Source organism: Hordeum vulgare, chromosome 6H, assembly GCF_904849725.1.
Source record: "Hordeum vulgare subsp. vulgare chromosome 6H, MorexV3_pseudomolecules_assembly, whole genome shotgun sequence".
NCBI lineage: Eukaryota > Viridiplantae > Streptophyta > Magnoliopsida > Poales > Poaceae > Hordeum > Hordeum vulgare.
Genome location: NC_058523.1, coordinates 534,748,418 through 534,764,460, shown reverse-complemented (window position 1 = coordinate 534,764,460; position 16,043 = coordinate 534,748,418).

The following is a 16,043-nucleotide window of genomic DNA, read 5'->3' as shown; positions in this document are numbered from 1 at the left end:
ATCTAGCCCTCACATCACCATGTGAATTACATTGTAATAAATCTAACACCCATACAGTTCTGGTGTCGATCATGTTTTGGCCGTGGAAGAGGTTTAGTCAGCGGGTCTGCTACATTCAGATCCGTGTGCACTTTGCATATATTTACGTCCTCCTCCTCGACGTAGTCGCGGATGAGGTTGAAGCGTCCTTTGATGTGTCTGGTCTTCTTGTGAAACCTTGGTTCTTTTGCTAAGGCAATGGCACCAGTGTTGTCACAGAACAAGGTTATTGGATCCAGTGCACTTGGCACCACTCCAAGATCCGTCATGAACTGCTTCATCCAGACGCCCTCCTTAGCCGCCTCCGAGGCAGCCATGTACTCCGCTTCACATGTAGAATCTGCTACGACGCTTTGCTTGGAACTGCACCAGCTTACTGCACCCCCATTAAGAATAAATACGTATCCGGTTTGCGACTTAGAGTCGTCCGGATCTGTGTCAAAGCTTGCATCGACGTAACCTTTTACGGCGAGCTCTTCGTCACCTCCATACACGAGAAACATCTCCTTAGTCCTTTTCAGGTACTTCAGGATATTCTTGACCGCCGTCCAGTGATCCACTCCTAGATTACTCTGGAACCTACCTGCCATACTTATGGCCAGGCTAACATCCGGTCTAGTGCACAGCATGATAGAGCCTACGGCTGAAGCATAGGGGACGGAGCGCATATGCTCTCTATCTTCATCATTTGCTGGGCACTGAGTCTTACTCAATCTCGTACCTTGTAACACCGGCAAGAACCCTTTCTTGGACTGTTCCATTTTGAACCTCTTCAAAACTTTATCAAGGTATGTGCTTTGTGAAAGTCCTATCAGGCGTTTTGATCTATCCCTATAGATCTTAATGCCTAGAATGTAAGCAGCTTCTCCTAGGTCCTTCATAGAGAAACTTTTATTCAAGTAACCTTTTATGCTCTCCAAAAGCTCTACGTTGTTTCCAATCAGTAATATGTCATCCACATATAATATTAGAAACGCCACAGAGCTCCCACTCACTTTCTTGTAAATACAAGATTCTCCAACCACTTGTATAAACCCAAATGCTTTGATCACCTCATCAAAGCGCTTGTTCCAACTCCGAGATGCTTGCACCAGTCCATAAATGGATCGCTGGAGCTTGCACACCTTGTCAGCATTTTTAGGATCAACAAAACCTTCGGGTTGCATCATATACAACTCTTCCTTAAGGAAACCATTAAGGAATGCCGTTTTGACATCCATCTGCCAGATTTCATAATCGAAAAATGCAGCTATTGCTAACATGATTTTGACGGACTTAAGCATCGCTACGGGTGAGAAGGTCTCATCGTAGTCAACTCCTGGAACTTGTGAAAAACCCTTTGCCACAAGTCGAGCTTTATAAACGGTGACATTACCGTCAGCGTCCGTCTTCTTCTTAAAGATCCATTTGTTCTGAATAGCCTTGCGGCCTTCAGGTAGTATCTCCAAAGTCCACACTTTGTTCTCATACATGGATCCTATCTCGGATTTCATGGCTTCTAGCCATTTGTTAGAATCTGGGCCCACCATTGCTTCTTCATAATTTGCAGGTTCATTGTTGTCTAACAACATGATTGACAAGACGGGATTACCGTACCACTCTGGAGTAGCGCGTGATCTCGTCGACCTGCGTGGTTCAACAGAAACTTGAACTGGAGTTTCATGATTATCATCATTAACTTCCTCCTCAACCGGCGTCGCAACGACAGAGGTTTCCCCTTGCCCTGCGCCACCATCCAGAGGGATGAGAGGTTCGACAACCTCGTCAAATTCTATCTTCCTCCCACTCAATTCTCTCGAGAGAAACTCCTTCTCGAGAAAAGTTCCGTTTTTAGCAACAAACACTTTGCCCTCGGATTTGAGATAGAAGGTATACCCAACTGTCTCCTTTGGGTAACCTATGAAGACGCACTTTTCCGCTTTGGGTTCCAGCTTTTCAGGCTGAAGCTTTTTGACATAAGCATCACATCCCCAAACTTTAAGAAACGACAACTTTGGTCTTTTGCCATACCACAGTACGTATGGTGTCGTCTCAACGGATTTTGATGGTGCCCTATTTAAAGTGAATGCAGCTGTTTCTAATGCATAACCCCAAAATGATAACGGCAAATCAGTAAGAGACATCATAGATCGCACCATCTCTAACAAAGTACGATTACGACGTTCGGACACACCATTACGCTGTGGTGTTCCAGGCGGTGTTAACTGCGAAACAATTCCACATTGTCTTAAGTGAGTACCAAACTCGAAACTCAGATATTCACCCCCACGATCAGACCGTAGGAACTTGATCTTCTTGTTACGATGATTTTCCTCTTCACTCTGAAATTGCTTGAACTTTTCAAATGTTTCAGACTTGTGCTTCATCAAGTAGACATAACCATATCTACTTAAGTCGTCAGTGAAGGTGAGAAAATAACGATATCCGCCGCGTGCCTCCACGCTCATTGGACCACACACATCGGTATGTATGATTTCCAACAAGTCACTTGCACGCTCCATTGTTCCGGAGAACGGAGTTTTAGTCATCTTGCCCATGAGGCATGGTTCGCACGTGTCAAGTGAATCAAAGTCAAGTGACTCCAAAAGTCCATCAGCATGGAGTTTCTTCATGCGTTTTACACCAATATGACCCAAGCGGCAGTGCCACAAAAATATGGCGCTATCATTGTTTACTCTAACTCTTTTGGTCTCAATGTTATGTATATGCGTATCGCTATCGAGATTCAATATGAACAATCCTCTCACATTCGGTGCATGACCATAAAAGATGTTACTCCTAGAAATAGAACAACCATTATTCTCAGACTTAAAAGAGTAACCGTCTCGCAATAAACAAGATCCAGATATAATGTTCATGCTCAACGCAGGCACTAAATAACAATGATTTAAGTTCATCACTAATCCCGATGGTAGTTGAAGTGACACGGTGCCGACAGCGATTGCATCAACCTTGGAACCGTTTCCTACGTGCATCGTCACTTCGTCTTTCGCCAGCCTCCGTCTATTCCGCAGTTCCTGCTTCGAGTTGCAAATGTGAGCAACAGAACCGGTATCGAATACCCAGGCACTACTACGAGAGCCGGTTAAGTACACATCAATAACATGTATATCAAATATACCTGATTTTTCTTTGCCCGCCTTCTTATCTGCCAGATACTTGGGGCAATTGCGCTTCCAGTGACCCATACCCTTGCAATAGAGGCACTCTGTTTCAGGCTTAGGTCCAGCCTTGGGTTTCTTCGGCGGATTGGCAACAGGCTTGTCGCTCTTCTTCGAATTGCCCTTCTTGCCTTTGCCGTTTCTCTTGAAACTAGTGGTCTTGCTCACCATCAACACTTGATGCTCTTTACGGAGTTCAGACTCTGCGACTTTCAGCATCGCAAACAACTCGCCTGGAGACTTGTTCATCCCTTGCATGTTGTAGTTCAACACAAAGCCTTTATAGCTTGGCGGCAGTGATTGGAGGATTCTGTCAGTGATAGCTTCTTGCGGGAGTTCAATCCCCAGTTCAGCTAGACGGTTTGAGTACCCAGACATTTTGAGCACATGTTCACTGACAGACGAGTTTTCCTCCATCTTGCAAGCATAGAATTTATCGGAGGTCTCATACCTGTCGATCCGGGCGTTCTTCTGAAAGATAAACTTCAACTCCTGGAACATCTCAAATGCTCCATGACGCTCAAAGCGACGTTGAAGTCCCGGCTCTAAGCCATACAAGACTGCACATTGAACTATTGAGTAGTCCTCCTTACGCGCTAACCAAGCGTTCTTAACATCCTGATCAGCCGTAGCGGGTGGTTCATCTCCTAGCGCAGCATTAAGGACATAATCCTTCTTTCCATCTTGTAAGATTAGCTTAAGATTACGAGCCCAGTCTACAAAGTTGCTTCCATCATCTTTCAACTTAGCTTTCTCTAGGAACGTATTAAAATTCAGGATGACACTTGCGTGAGCCATGATCTACAACACAAATGTTTTCAAAGTGGACTTAGACTATGTTCAAGATGATTAGAGTTCAACTTAATCAAATTATATGCTAAACTCCCACTCAAAAAGTACATCTCTCTAGTCATTTGAGTGGTTCATGATCCACTTACACTATCCCAAGTCCGATCATCACGTGAGTCGAGAGTAGTTTCAGTGGTAAGCATCCCTATGCTAATCATATCGACTATATGATTCATGATCGACCTTTCGGTCTCATGTGTTCCGAGGCCATGTCTGCACATGCTAGGCTCGTCAAGCTTAACCCGAGTGTTCCGCGTGCGCAACTGTTTTGCACCCGTTGTATGTGAACGTTGAGTCTATCACACCCGATCATCACGTGGTGTCTCGAAACGACGAACTGTAGCAACGGTGCACAGTCGGGGAGAACACAATTTCGTCTTGAAATTTTAGTGAGAGATCACCTCATAATGCTACCGTCGTTCTAAGCAAAATAAGGTGCATAAAAGGATTAACATCACATGCAATTCATAAGTGACATGATATGGCCATCATCACGTGCTTCTTGATCTCCATCACCAAAGCACCGGCACGATCTTCTTGTCACCGGCGCCACACCATGATCATCCATCAACGTGTTGTCATCGGGGTTGTCGTGCTACTTATGCTATTACTACTAAAGCTACATCCTAGCAAAATAGTAAACGCATCTGCAAGCACAAATATGTTAGTATAAAGACAACCCTATGGCTCCAGCCGGTTGCCGTACCATCGACGTGCAAGTCGATATTTCTATTACAACATGATCATCTCATACATCCAATATATCACATCACATCATTGGCCATATCACATCACAATCATACCCTGCAAAAACAAGTTAGACGTCCTCTAATTTTGTTGTTGCAAGTTTTACGTGGTGACCAAGGGTATCTAGTAGGATCGCATCTTACTTACGCAAACACCACAACGGAGATATATGAGTTGCTATTTAACCTCATCCAAGGACCTCCTCGGTCAAATCCGATTCAACTAAAGTTGGAGAAACCGTCACTTGCCAGTCATCTTTGAGCAAAGGGGGTTACTCGTAACGATGAAACCAGTCTCTCGTAAGCGTACGAGTAATGTCGGTCCAAGCCGCTTCAATCCAACAATACCGCGGAATCAAGAAAAGACTAAGGAGGGCAGCAAAACGCACATCACCGCCCACAAAACCTTTTGTGTTCTACTCGAGAAGACATCTACGCATGAACCTAGCTCATGATGCCACTGTTGGGGAACGTCGCATGGGAAACAAAATTTTTCCTACGCGCACGAAGACCTATCATGGTGATGTCCATCTACGAGAGGGGATGAGTGATCTACGTACCCTTGTAGATCGTACAGCAGAAGCGTTAGAGAACGCGGTTGATGTAGTGGAACGTCCTCACGTCCCTCGATCCGCCCCGCGAACAATCCCGCGATCAGTCCCACGATCTAGTACCGAACGGACGGCACCTCCGCGTTCAGCACACGTACAGCTCGACGATGATCTCGGCCTTCTTGATCCAGCAAGAGAGACGGAGAGGTAGAAGAGTTCTCCGGCAGCGTGACGGCGCTCCGGAGGTTGGTGATGATCTTGTCTCAGCAGGGCTCCGCCCGAGCTCCGCAGAAACACGATCTTGAGGAAAAACTATGGAGGTATGTGGTCGGGCAGCCGTGAGAAAGTCGTCTCAAATCTGCCCTAAAAGCCCCATATATATAGGAGGAGGGAGGGGGACCTTGCCTTGGGGTCCAAGGGACTCCCAAGGGGTCGGCCGAGCCAAGGGGGGGAGGACTCCCCCCCCCCCCAAACCGAGTTGGACTTGGTTTGGTGGGAGGAGTCCCCCTCCCTTCCCACTTCTTCCCTCTTTTTTTTTTTTCCTTTGATTTTCTTATCTTGGCGCATAGGCTCCCTTGGGGCTGTCCCACCAGCCCACTAAGGGCTGGTGTGTCCCCCAAAAGCCTATGGGCTTCCCCGGAGTGGGTTGCCCCCCTCCGGTGAACTCCCAGAACCCATTCGTCATTCCCGGTACATTCCCGGTAACTCCGAAAACCTTCCGGTAATCAAATGAGGTCATCCTATATATCAATCTTCGTTTCCGGACCATTCCGGAAACCCTCGTGACGTCCGTGATCTCATCCGGGACTTCGAACAACATTTGGTAACCAACCATATAACTCAAATACGCATAAAACAACGTCGAACCTTAAGTGTGCAGACCCTGCGGGTTCGAGAACTATGTAGACATGACCCGAGAGACTCCTCGGTCAATATCCAATAGCGGGACCTGGATGCCCATATTGGATCCTACATATTCTACGAAGATCTTTATCGTTTGAACCTCAGTGCCAAGGATTCGTATAATCCCGTATGTCATTCCCTTTGTCCTTCGGTATGTTACTTGCCCGAGATTCGATCGTCAGTATCCGCATACCTATTTCAATCTCGTTTACCGGCAAGTCTCTTTACTCGTTCCGTAATACAAGATCCCGCAACTTACACTAAGTTACATTGCTTGCAAGGCTTGTGTGTGATGTTGTATTACCGAGTGGGCCCCGAGATACCTCTCCGTCACACGGAGTGACAAATCCCAGTCTTGATCCATACTAACTCAACTAACACCTTTGGAGATACCTGTAGAGCATCTTTATAGTCACCCAGTTACGTTGCGACGTTTGATACACACAAAGCATTCCTCCGGTGTCAGTGAGTTATATGATCTCATGGTCATAGGAATAAATACTTGACACGCAGAAAACAGTAGCAACAAAATGACACGATCAACATGCTACGTCTATTAGTTTGGGTCTAGTCCATCACGTGATTCTCCCAATGACGTGATCCAGTTATCAAGCAACAACACCTTGTTCATAATCAGAAGACACTGACTATCATCGATCAACTGGCTAGCCAACTAGAGGCATGCTAGGGACGGTGTTTTGTCTATGTATCCACACATGTAAATGAGTCTTCATTCAATACAATTATAGCATGGATAATAAACTATTATCTTGATACAGGAATTATAATAATAACTATACATTTATTATTGCCTCTAGGGCATAATTCCAACAGCTTAATATACATTTGTTACTTTGAGTCTACTTCGATAACAATATTTTTTTTAGAAAAGGAGGAGTACCTCCGATCTCTGCATCAGCAAGATGCATACGGCCCCTTTATTAATAAAAAGTCAAACAAATCGTGGTTCCACATAGTCTCCAACATAGCAGTGTAGATGCAAAAGTAAAGTAAAAAGTGCCTAATCATCTATCATATTACTGGAATGTCATCCAAACCGGTTGAAGATATCCCGCGCTACCATCTCTCATCGGGTAGACCCAGTAACCAAAGGCTCCCTTGTTTCCGCAGGAGTGAGTAATGACCATGTACGGATCAATGCTGCAACTTTGTGTAGTACCTGCAAAAAATGTATATGCGTATGTCTGTCAAGAACCACATCATTCCTACAGTTCCATATAGCCCACAAAAGTGCACAAACTCCAATACGGATGTGTCTAGCAATAATCGTATCAACTCCATCTGGCCATGTTCCAAATAACGTGTCAATGCTATCCCGAGGTATAATATTAAAGGCTATACGAACCGTCTGCCAAAGAACTCTCGCAAGTGTACATTGGAGAAAGAGGTGTGTAATGTTGTCCTCGTTATCACAGAAGCTACATCGAGTACTACCCCCCCCCCCAATTACGTTTAGCCAAATTATCCTTAGTTAGAATCACCTTCTTGTGAACAAACCACATGAAGACCTTAATCCTTAAGGGTACCTTGACTCTCCAAATATTCATGGACTTGGGGATACTAATAGTGTCAATAAGATTGAGATACATCGATTTGACCGTAAAAATTCCGCTATTCGTGAGCTTCCAATGCACCCTATCAGGTTCCTCTGATAATTGGACATCCATGAGTCTCCTAACAAGGTGTAGCCAATTGGCCCATCGATGTCCTATCAATGACCGTCTGAATTGGATATTTAGAGGATTTGACTGTAAAATTGTGGCTACGTACGCATCCTTGCGTTGCACAATATTATAAAGAGTTGGATATTGAATGGCCAAAGGCATCTTCCCCAACCACGAATCCTCCCAGAATCTCGTACGCATCCTTGCGTTGCACAATATTATAAAGAAGGTTGACCTTACTTTCATCCATTCCTTCCAGAATGGTGAATCATTGGGTCTGACATTTACCTGGGATAAGGTATTAGAATGTAGGTACTTATTACACAAAATTTGTACCCACATGCCTTTTATCTTTACAGAAAGTCTGAACAGCCACTTACTTAGCATACATCTATTCTTCACCTCTAAATTCTCAATTCCCAGACCTCCTTGGTCTTTGGGCCTACAAATAATATCTCATTTAGCTAATCTCTATTTCTTCCTATCCTCATCACTCTGCCAAAAGAATCTAGATCAATAAAAAACCAATCTTTTGCGTAGCCCTACTGGTACCTCAAAAAGGGATAGAAGGACCATCGACATACTCGTAAGTACTGAGTTTATCAGAATTAATCTTTCTCCATATGAGAGCAGCTTGCCCTTCCAGCAGCTTAGCTTTTTCTCAAATTGATCTTCGATGCGTTTCCACTCACTATTGGGAAGCTTCCGATCGTGAATAGGTATGCCTAGATAACTGAGTGGTAGGCTCCCCAGTTCACAGCCGAACAATTGTTTATAGGTGTTTTGTTCATCTTTGGCTTTCTCAAAGCAAAACAGCTCACTCTTATGAAAATTAATTTTCAAGCCAGACAATTGTTCAAAGAGACAGGGAATAAGTTTCATATTCCTGGCTTTAGCTACATCATGTTCCATAAACATGATCATATTATCAGCATATTGCAGGATACACATGCTATCGTCCATCAGATGTGGCACGAGTCCACCTACCTGGCCTCTCTGTTTAACCCTTCCTATTAGAATCGGCAACATGTCAGCAACTACGTTAAAGAGGATGAGTGACATTGAATCTCCCTGCCTGAGACCTTTGAAAGTTTGAAAAAAAAGACCAATGTCATCTTTGACTTTAATTCAACACTCCCTTTTTGTACAAAGGATTCAGCATGGCTCCTTCATATTTCATCGAACCCATTCATACGTAATGTCTGTTCTAGGAATGACCATTTTGTATTAATTCGATAACATTACTTGATGTTAAGCTTCCTCTGAGAAGGCGCCACACGCGACTCTCCAACCGCTAGTCCTTATCCAAGCTAGCTGCTAGATGGCCAGCGACTGCGTGTGACCAAACTGGCACGGATCTCATTACTACTCCGAGTAGTCGTTTGCGTGTAGTCCCCGGGCGCTCTTGGACTCTTGGTCGACATGGATAACGCCAAAATTACAATAAGTGACCTAATTCTCTCCATCATTTCTGCGGAACGACACGTACATGTAGTACGCAGTGGTCGTCTTTGGACAACCAGAAGTGGTTTCAGTATTCGGCGTTGCACTGACGTGCCGGGAACATGCACGCAGAATTGGGGGTCGTTCGTCCCATTTGTCTCCCATCGTGCGCACGAAACGGCTACTAGAAAGTAAGCAAGCCCTATCAAACTCTGCATTGCTAATTAAAATGTGAGTGTGATACGGATCACAAGGGTTGACTGGTGTGTGGTTTGCACTTGCACACGGCCTGATCTTTCTGAAGAAAAATGGCAGGGACAGAATGGCCATTTTGGGTGCATCCAGCAAGGGAAGAGGTGCGTGCCTTAGCTGAAATTTGTAGTATATGGTTAGCGATGAGATAACAAAACAAGAAAGCAAATGAAAATGTAGAATATGCTGGTAGTTGGCTTGTGCGCAAGATATGCAAATTTATTGATTAAGATGTGCAAGTAGCAGTACGTCGCCGCAACAAACGCATTCCTTCCGTCCCGTACCTCTTCTCTTCCATTAAATCTTCTATTCTCAGTACGTCCTTGGCATTATAGAATCTCAAAATCATATCGCGGCCCGAGATTGATGTTGGAGATAGGAATAGAATTGCCGATCCGCTCCCAGCGAAGAGCAGAAGCTAGCAGCCCATGCTGATGATGCCTTGCCGACTTGGTTTATTAACTGAAAAGCATGCAAATTGGCATAACCGTACCGTACCACATGGCGTGTTTGCTGCACAAGGTTTCCTTGATGTGCTGCTTCTGTTCAAAAGCCAAATCTGCGTGAAGTGTCAAGTGTGCCAGTTGGCAAAGGCAAAATGGTGATGAACTTTTCCTCGAGTAAAGGGACAATAGAATGCGTGCTGGTGCTGCCATTCGACCCAACCAACGAACGAACGTACGTGGTCTGATTTGGCATCGACATATTTTCCACCACCGGAAAGTGAAGGCGCCTAACGATTTGTTGCTTAGAAAATCGAATAGGTAGAATTACCACTAGGAGGCACTCTATGTTCACGGCAAAGATCGACCGACTAGTGCCTACCCGTAGGCGATGGTTGGAGTCAAACCCATCCGATCACGGCAAAGATCGACAGATCTTCTTGGCATGAATGAAACCCAAGATCTGCACGAAAGCAAAAGCAGATATATCCACTATCCAATGCTACTAGCGAACAGCGGAACTGGGGTGTGGATCATCATCCGCCCAGCTGCACCACACCGGAGAGCAGATAGACAGAGACGGCAACATCCAACTCATCAAAGTAATTACACCCTCCGTTCCTAAATATAAGTCTTTCTAAAGGTTCCACTAGTGGACTACATACAGATGTATATAGACATACTTTTAAATATCGATTCATTTATTTTGCTCCGTATGTAGACCCATAGTAAAATCTCTTAAAAGACTTATACTCCCTCTGTTTCTAAATATAAGCATTTCTAAAGATTCCACTAGTAGACTACATACGAATGTATATAGACATATTTTGAAATGTAGATTCATTCATTTTGCTTCGTATGTAGACTCCTAGTGGAATCTCTTAAAAGAATGTATTTAGGAACGGAGGGAGTATTCAGGAAAGGACGGAGTACAAGTCTTCGTAGGACAACAAACTCAAATTATGGATCTCCACGGCGTGCCACCAATCATTTGACCACGACGATGGTGCACAATTCGGTTGCCATGCTTGCGCATGACTAGCTAGCTAGCTAGCCTGATCATGTTCTATTCATGTACAGAGTTGCGAGTGGTCGCACGTAAGCACGGCTAGCTCCCTCTCGAAGTGATAGGAACAGTGGTCAGAGCAAGCCGCAAAAGAAGAAGATGGCACTGCCATGGCAAGAGCTGCAAAATCCCATTCAGATCGACTTTGCGATGCAGTGGCGGCAACTCGAACGCATGATTCCAACGGACGTCAGTTTGATTCGGATTTCGTCCGTTTGAAAAGGCAAAACGGATGATTGTGACCGGTTTTTCATGTCGTCCAACTGGTGCATCCAACACGCGTCGCATCGCAAATCGTCTAAAAAAAACACGCACAAAACAAAATTAAACATTATAACATGCATTTAAAACATAATTAAACAGTTCAACTAGTCGCGAGCGCACGTTTCAATATAACTTAAACATAAAAGAAAAGGATGGTGGCCATCGCTGTGGTATAGATGTCGTCGTCCTTGTTGTCGTCCATGATGACATCGAAGTAGGGCGGTGGCTGCTAGAGGTGGGCAGGTGGCACCTGCGTTGGCTGCACGACCGGTGTTGCCTGGACCACCTTTTGGTGTGGCGGCGACTGGTCCGGTGGCCCTGACAGTGTGGGCGCTCATGGCTGAGCACCCACCCAATCCGCCATCTCTCCCGTCATGGACGACCACGTCCATCTCTCGCCCACCATCCACGCGTTCCACACGGCGATGGGGGACTCCCCGACGACCTCCTCCTTGAAGACCTACTCCCGCACCACCTCCTTGACAGCCATCTTGAGCTCCGAGATGACGACATCACCGATCGCGAAGAGGGCTCCGGGATGACGACATCACCGATCGCGAAGAGGGCCAGCTGGGTTTCCAGGACCACCCACTCGCGTTCGTCGTGGGTGTTCATGGATTCCTTCATAAACTGCCTTACGAGCTTGACCTTCTTATTTTCAGTCATGGGAGCACGCACATTGCGGGCAAGACGCGGCCAGCATGGGCTCGGAGGACGAACGGTAAAAAAGATTGCCGACGGAGATTGTGCTCATCGTCGTGCCACGTATCCCTCAACGCAACTGCGGTCGTAGAGGAAATCTGGTGGCAGGTGGGGCATATTGTTAGTTGATGTCCTCATGGCGGGCGCATCCCGGTCGATCTCCTCACGGCGGGCACGGCTGCTCAACGGGATGGAAGGGATTGGCACCTTGTCCGCGGAGAGATGCGAGTTGTTGGGGAGGTGGGCATCGCTTCACAGCAGGGGTGTCGCTCTCTCTTAATAGCAGGGGTAGATGTTTGCGGTGATGTACGGCATGTTGCGCTGTGACGCCCCCGATGGCGAGATCGCAAATGCGGGCAGAGCGGATGGCGTGTAGGTTGTGGAACAACGCCGACTCGAGGACGAGCCGGTCTCATGGTCGTGCTTACCCCTTGTCGAGCGAATACATCCCCCCATGGCTGCCGGCGAAAGCAAGAGGAAGGGCAATGCCTAGGGATTCATTGGTCATGTCAGGGCTCGAGGAGACAAGAGGGCTTAGAGGTGGAAGTTGTAGACCGGCCGGTCAACGGCTTCCATATTAAGAAGGACCATGACTAATGTGGATGGGTGGTTGACAAGCGGACCATTCCGAACATGCTGGTTAATTTGGGATGGTGGGGGTAGGTGGTCGTCCGTCACGCGGGCTCGACGCGGACGAGAAGATTCGGTGCACGCGTCCGTTTGATGTCCGTGGACGCAAATCAAGAGCAAGTTTTCTCAAAAATGCGATAGGCCACACGTCAATCAGATAAATTATGCGGATACGGTCGTCCATTGAGCCGTGATGTTTGTGTGTTTGGGCCAAAACAGACTTGCCGGACAAAATGAGGTCGTGTGTGTGGGATTTGACCTGAATACAATAGACTGCAAATAAAACCGAGACACACATGCATACGCATGGCGCAAACTAATCTTGTAGACCACGGCGGGCGAGAAAGTTGGCTAACGCGGCGTAGCCCGTGTCGTCAAGGTAAGAGCATCTCTAGCCAGCCCCAACAAGCCGCTTCTAGGTTTATTTTTGTCGACCCAAAAAAATCGCCCAGTCGCGTGCGAGGAGCCTAAATTTCTCAATGTCGCATCACGCACATCGGGGGAGGCAGCGAGCCGTCGCTGGAGTACCCGGCGTCGTCGTTCTCACGCCGGAGCGAGAGGTCATGGCTACCGAGGCGCATGATGGCGGCGTCATCGTCATCCTCCGCCCCCCGCTCCTCCGGTGCGGCGACGCCGCTCGTCGCTGTCAAGGTCGAGCCCCAGGAGACGTTGCTCCGCCGGCGCAGCCGCGGCGGCAACCTCATCAAAAATTAGGTCCACCGTGACCCTTCCCCTCCCCGTGGCCACCTTCGCCTGGTCAAGCCGAAGAAGAAGCCGACGACACCCATGGTCAAGCAGGAGCACGTGGAGATGGCCACCAACCTCGATGTCAGCATTAAATGGTCGCACGACGACTATGTGAGGGAGGAGATAGAGCGCTAGCGCTGCGCTCTGGAGGAAATCGCCGAGCGTCGCCACGGCCGCAACGAGGGTTGCGTCGTCGTCCTCTCCGACAATGACAAGGAGGCAGCCACACCGACCAAGCCCGTCCGCACTGACGATCCAGGGCAGGGCTGCAGCAAGGACGACGGTGTGAAGGACGAGCCACCGGGCGATGGCGATGGCTACGACTACACCGTCTTCTACAACCTCCTCGACATGAATTAGGCTCGGGGCGGCGACGATGGGGTAGTTTTTTTAGGTTTTTATATATGTTTTTAAATTTATATATATATGAATGAAACCGTGTATATTTCGTCTAAAATCTAGTAATTTTCATCGAGTATATGACCGAAGTGTGTCAAATATGGGCAGAACCTGCGTTTGAAATCTACGGCTGATGATTAAAATATTACCGTTAGGAGGCGGCATTATAAGGTCACTTTCAATGCATTCATGTTAAGATGAGGTGCTAAGCACATTAAATAGTTTAACAACTAAAGTTCCCAATGCATAGTTGATTAGCTTATTGTAGCTCAGTCTCCTTGTTTAATGTTTTTCAACTAAAGTTGTGCATGCATTGGTGCGTCTTTTATTTAATTGTTCTATCTAGGTTCATGTGCTTAGCATTTTTTTTTTCTGGATCATCACATTCATCTCTTTCCTATTAATTGGTTTGCCATATTAGAATTTTTACGTATGTGGCGGCCTTAACACCTGTACAAGGTGGGGCATCAGAATTAACCTAAGGGCATGTAGCATGATGCTATGTTAGTAGTGTCATTTAGGATAAATGATGAGGTGGAAGAGAGAGAACTCATAAAAAATGTTTGTCATATCTTATTTAAGTAAGAACAAGAGATGACCTCTTAGCATAATATGTCTCATCATATTTTTATGAATAACTAGTTATTAAAGATAAGGCTAAGAAGTGATTCATTATAAGATTATTATTTTTTGTTATCTTCAAATTATATGAAAGATTTAAAATAAAATCATTTTATCAACCATGGTACATAGCCTAAGGTCTTGTTTGGAACCACCCAGATTATATAATCTGGTTTTATAATCTATTGTATTTCCAAACAGTACAGTTTATATTATAGATTTTATAAACTAGATGACCAGATTATTATAATCTCATAATCTGCTTTATCTCAGCTAAAATGAGATTATGGATTACAAATGACGTGTTACCCTTGTAAACTTAAAGAGAATTACGCAGTGCCACCGCCACTTTGCTATTTTTCCTTGTAAAGAGAAGGCAAACATGTCATTTTACAATTTAAAAGCTGGTTTACAGTTTATATAATCTGACCTCCAAACATGCCCACCTGGATTATTTTTATAAATCAGATTATATAATCTATGTTTATAATCCAGATTATCATAATCTATTAGAGCAAGTACAATAGTATAGCCAGCTGCTGGCTATAAGCCATTGTCATATCATCTATAGCTCACATTATAGCCAACATGCACAATAGTTCATTGCAAAGTGTACTATTTTTTTATTATATGGTCCACCTTTCATACTCACAACACGCCCATGAGCACGTGTTAGAGCTGGCTCTTAGCTAAGAGCCCGCTTATCTTCTCTCTCCTCTTCTCTTTCGTCTAACTAAACAAAAATATATTAGTTTATTCCTTATAACCAGCTGACTCAGCTCTATTGTATTTGTTCTTGTGGTTTCAAACAGAGTCTAAGTTATGTGGATCGAACTGCCGGAGATGATCAAACAAGCAGCCAGTTTGGTCGGGGCCGGCCCTATCGGCGCGCTTGGAAACAGCGGGGAGTTGAGCGTCGGCCGGCCGGGGCCCCGATGGAGGGCCGGAGATGTCAAGCATTTCGGCGCAGTAAAAGCGGAGAGTGGATAGTGTCCAGGGTCAACTGAACCTTGGCAAGAAAATGCGTGCGCTGTCGCCGCGCTGCAGCACACATGGAGCAGAGCAGAGGTGCTGCTGCATGCATGCATCAGGGATCAGACGGTCACCTTTCTCGGATGACACGTTCGTGTTCTCGGTTCGGTGCTCCATCGATCCGTCCGGCGAACGGTCGTCTGACTCAGGTTGATCTCATCTCATGCATCCCTTTGCAGCAAAGGCGCTCCAGGCTCCACACCACATCACACCACACCACACAAGCATCTACTCTCTCGTTCTTAAATATAAGTCTTTTAAGCGATTTTACTAGGGGACTACATACAGAGAGCAAAATGAATGAATATACACTCTAAAATATGTTCATATACATCCGTACGTAGTTTTTAGTAGAATCTCTAAAAAAGACTTATATTATGGAAGGGAGGGAGTATATATCCAACCAACGCACCAACTCAATCTCTAGCTCGCGCCCTAGTTCCTTGGAGCGGATGAAAGAGGCAGGGTCATTGCAAGTCAACATCGTGTCATCCGCACTCAAAAAACGCA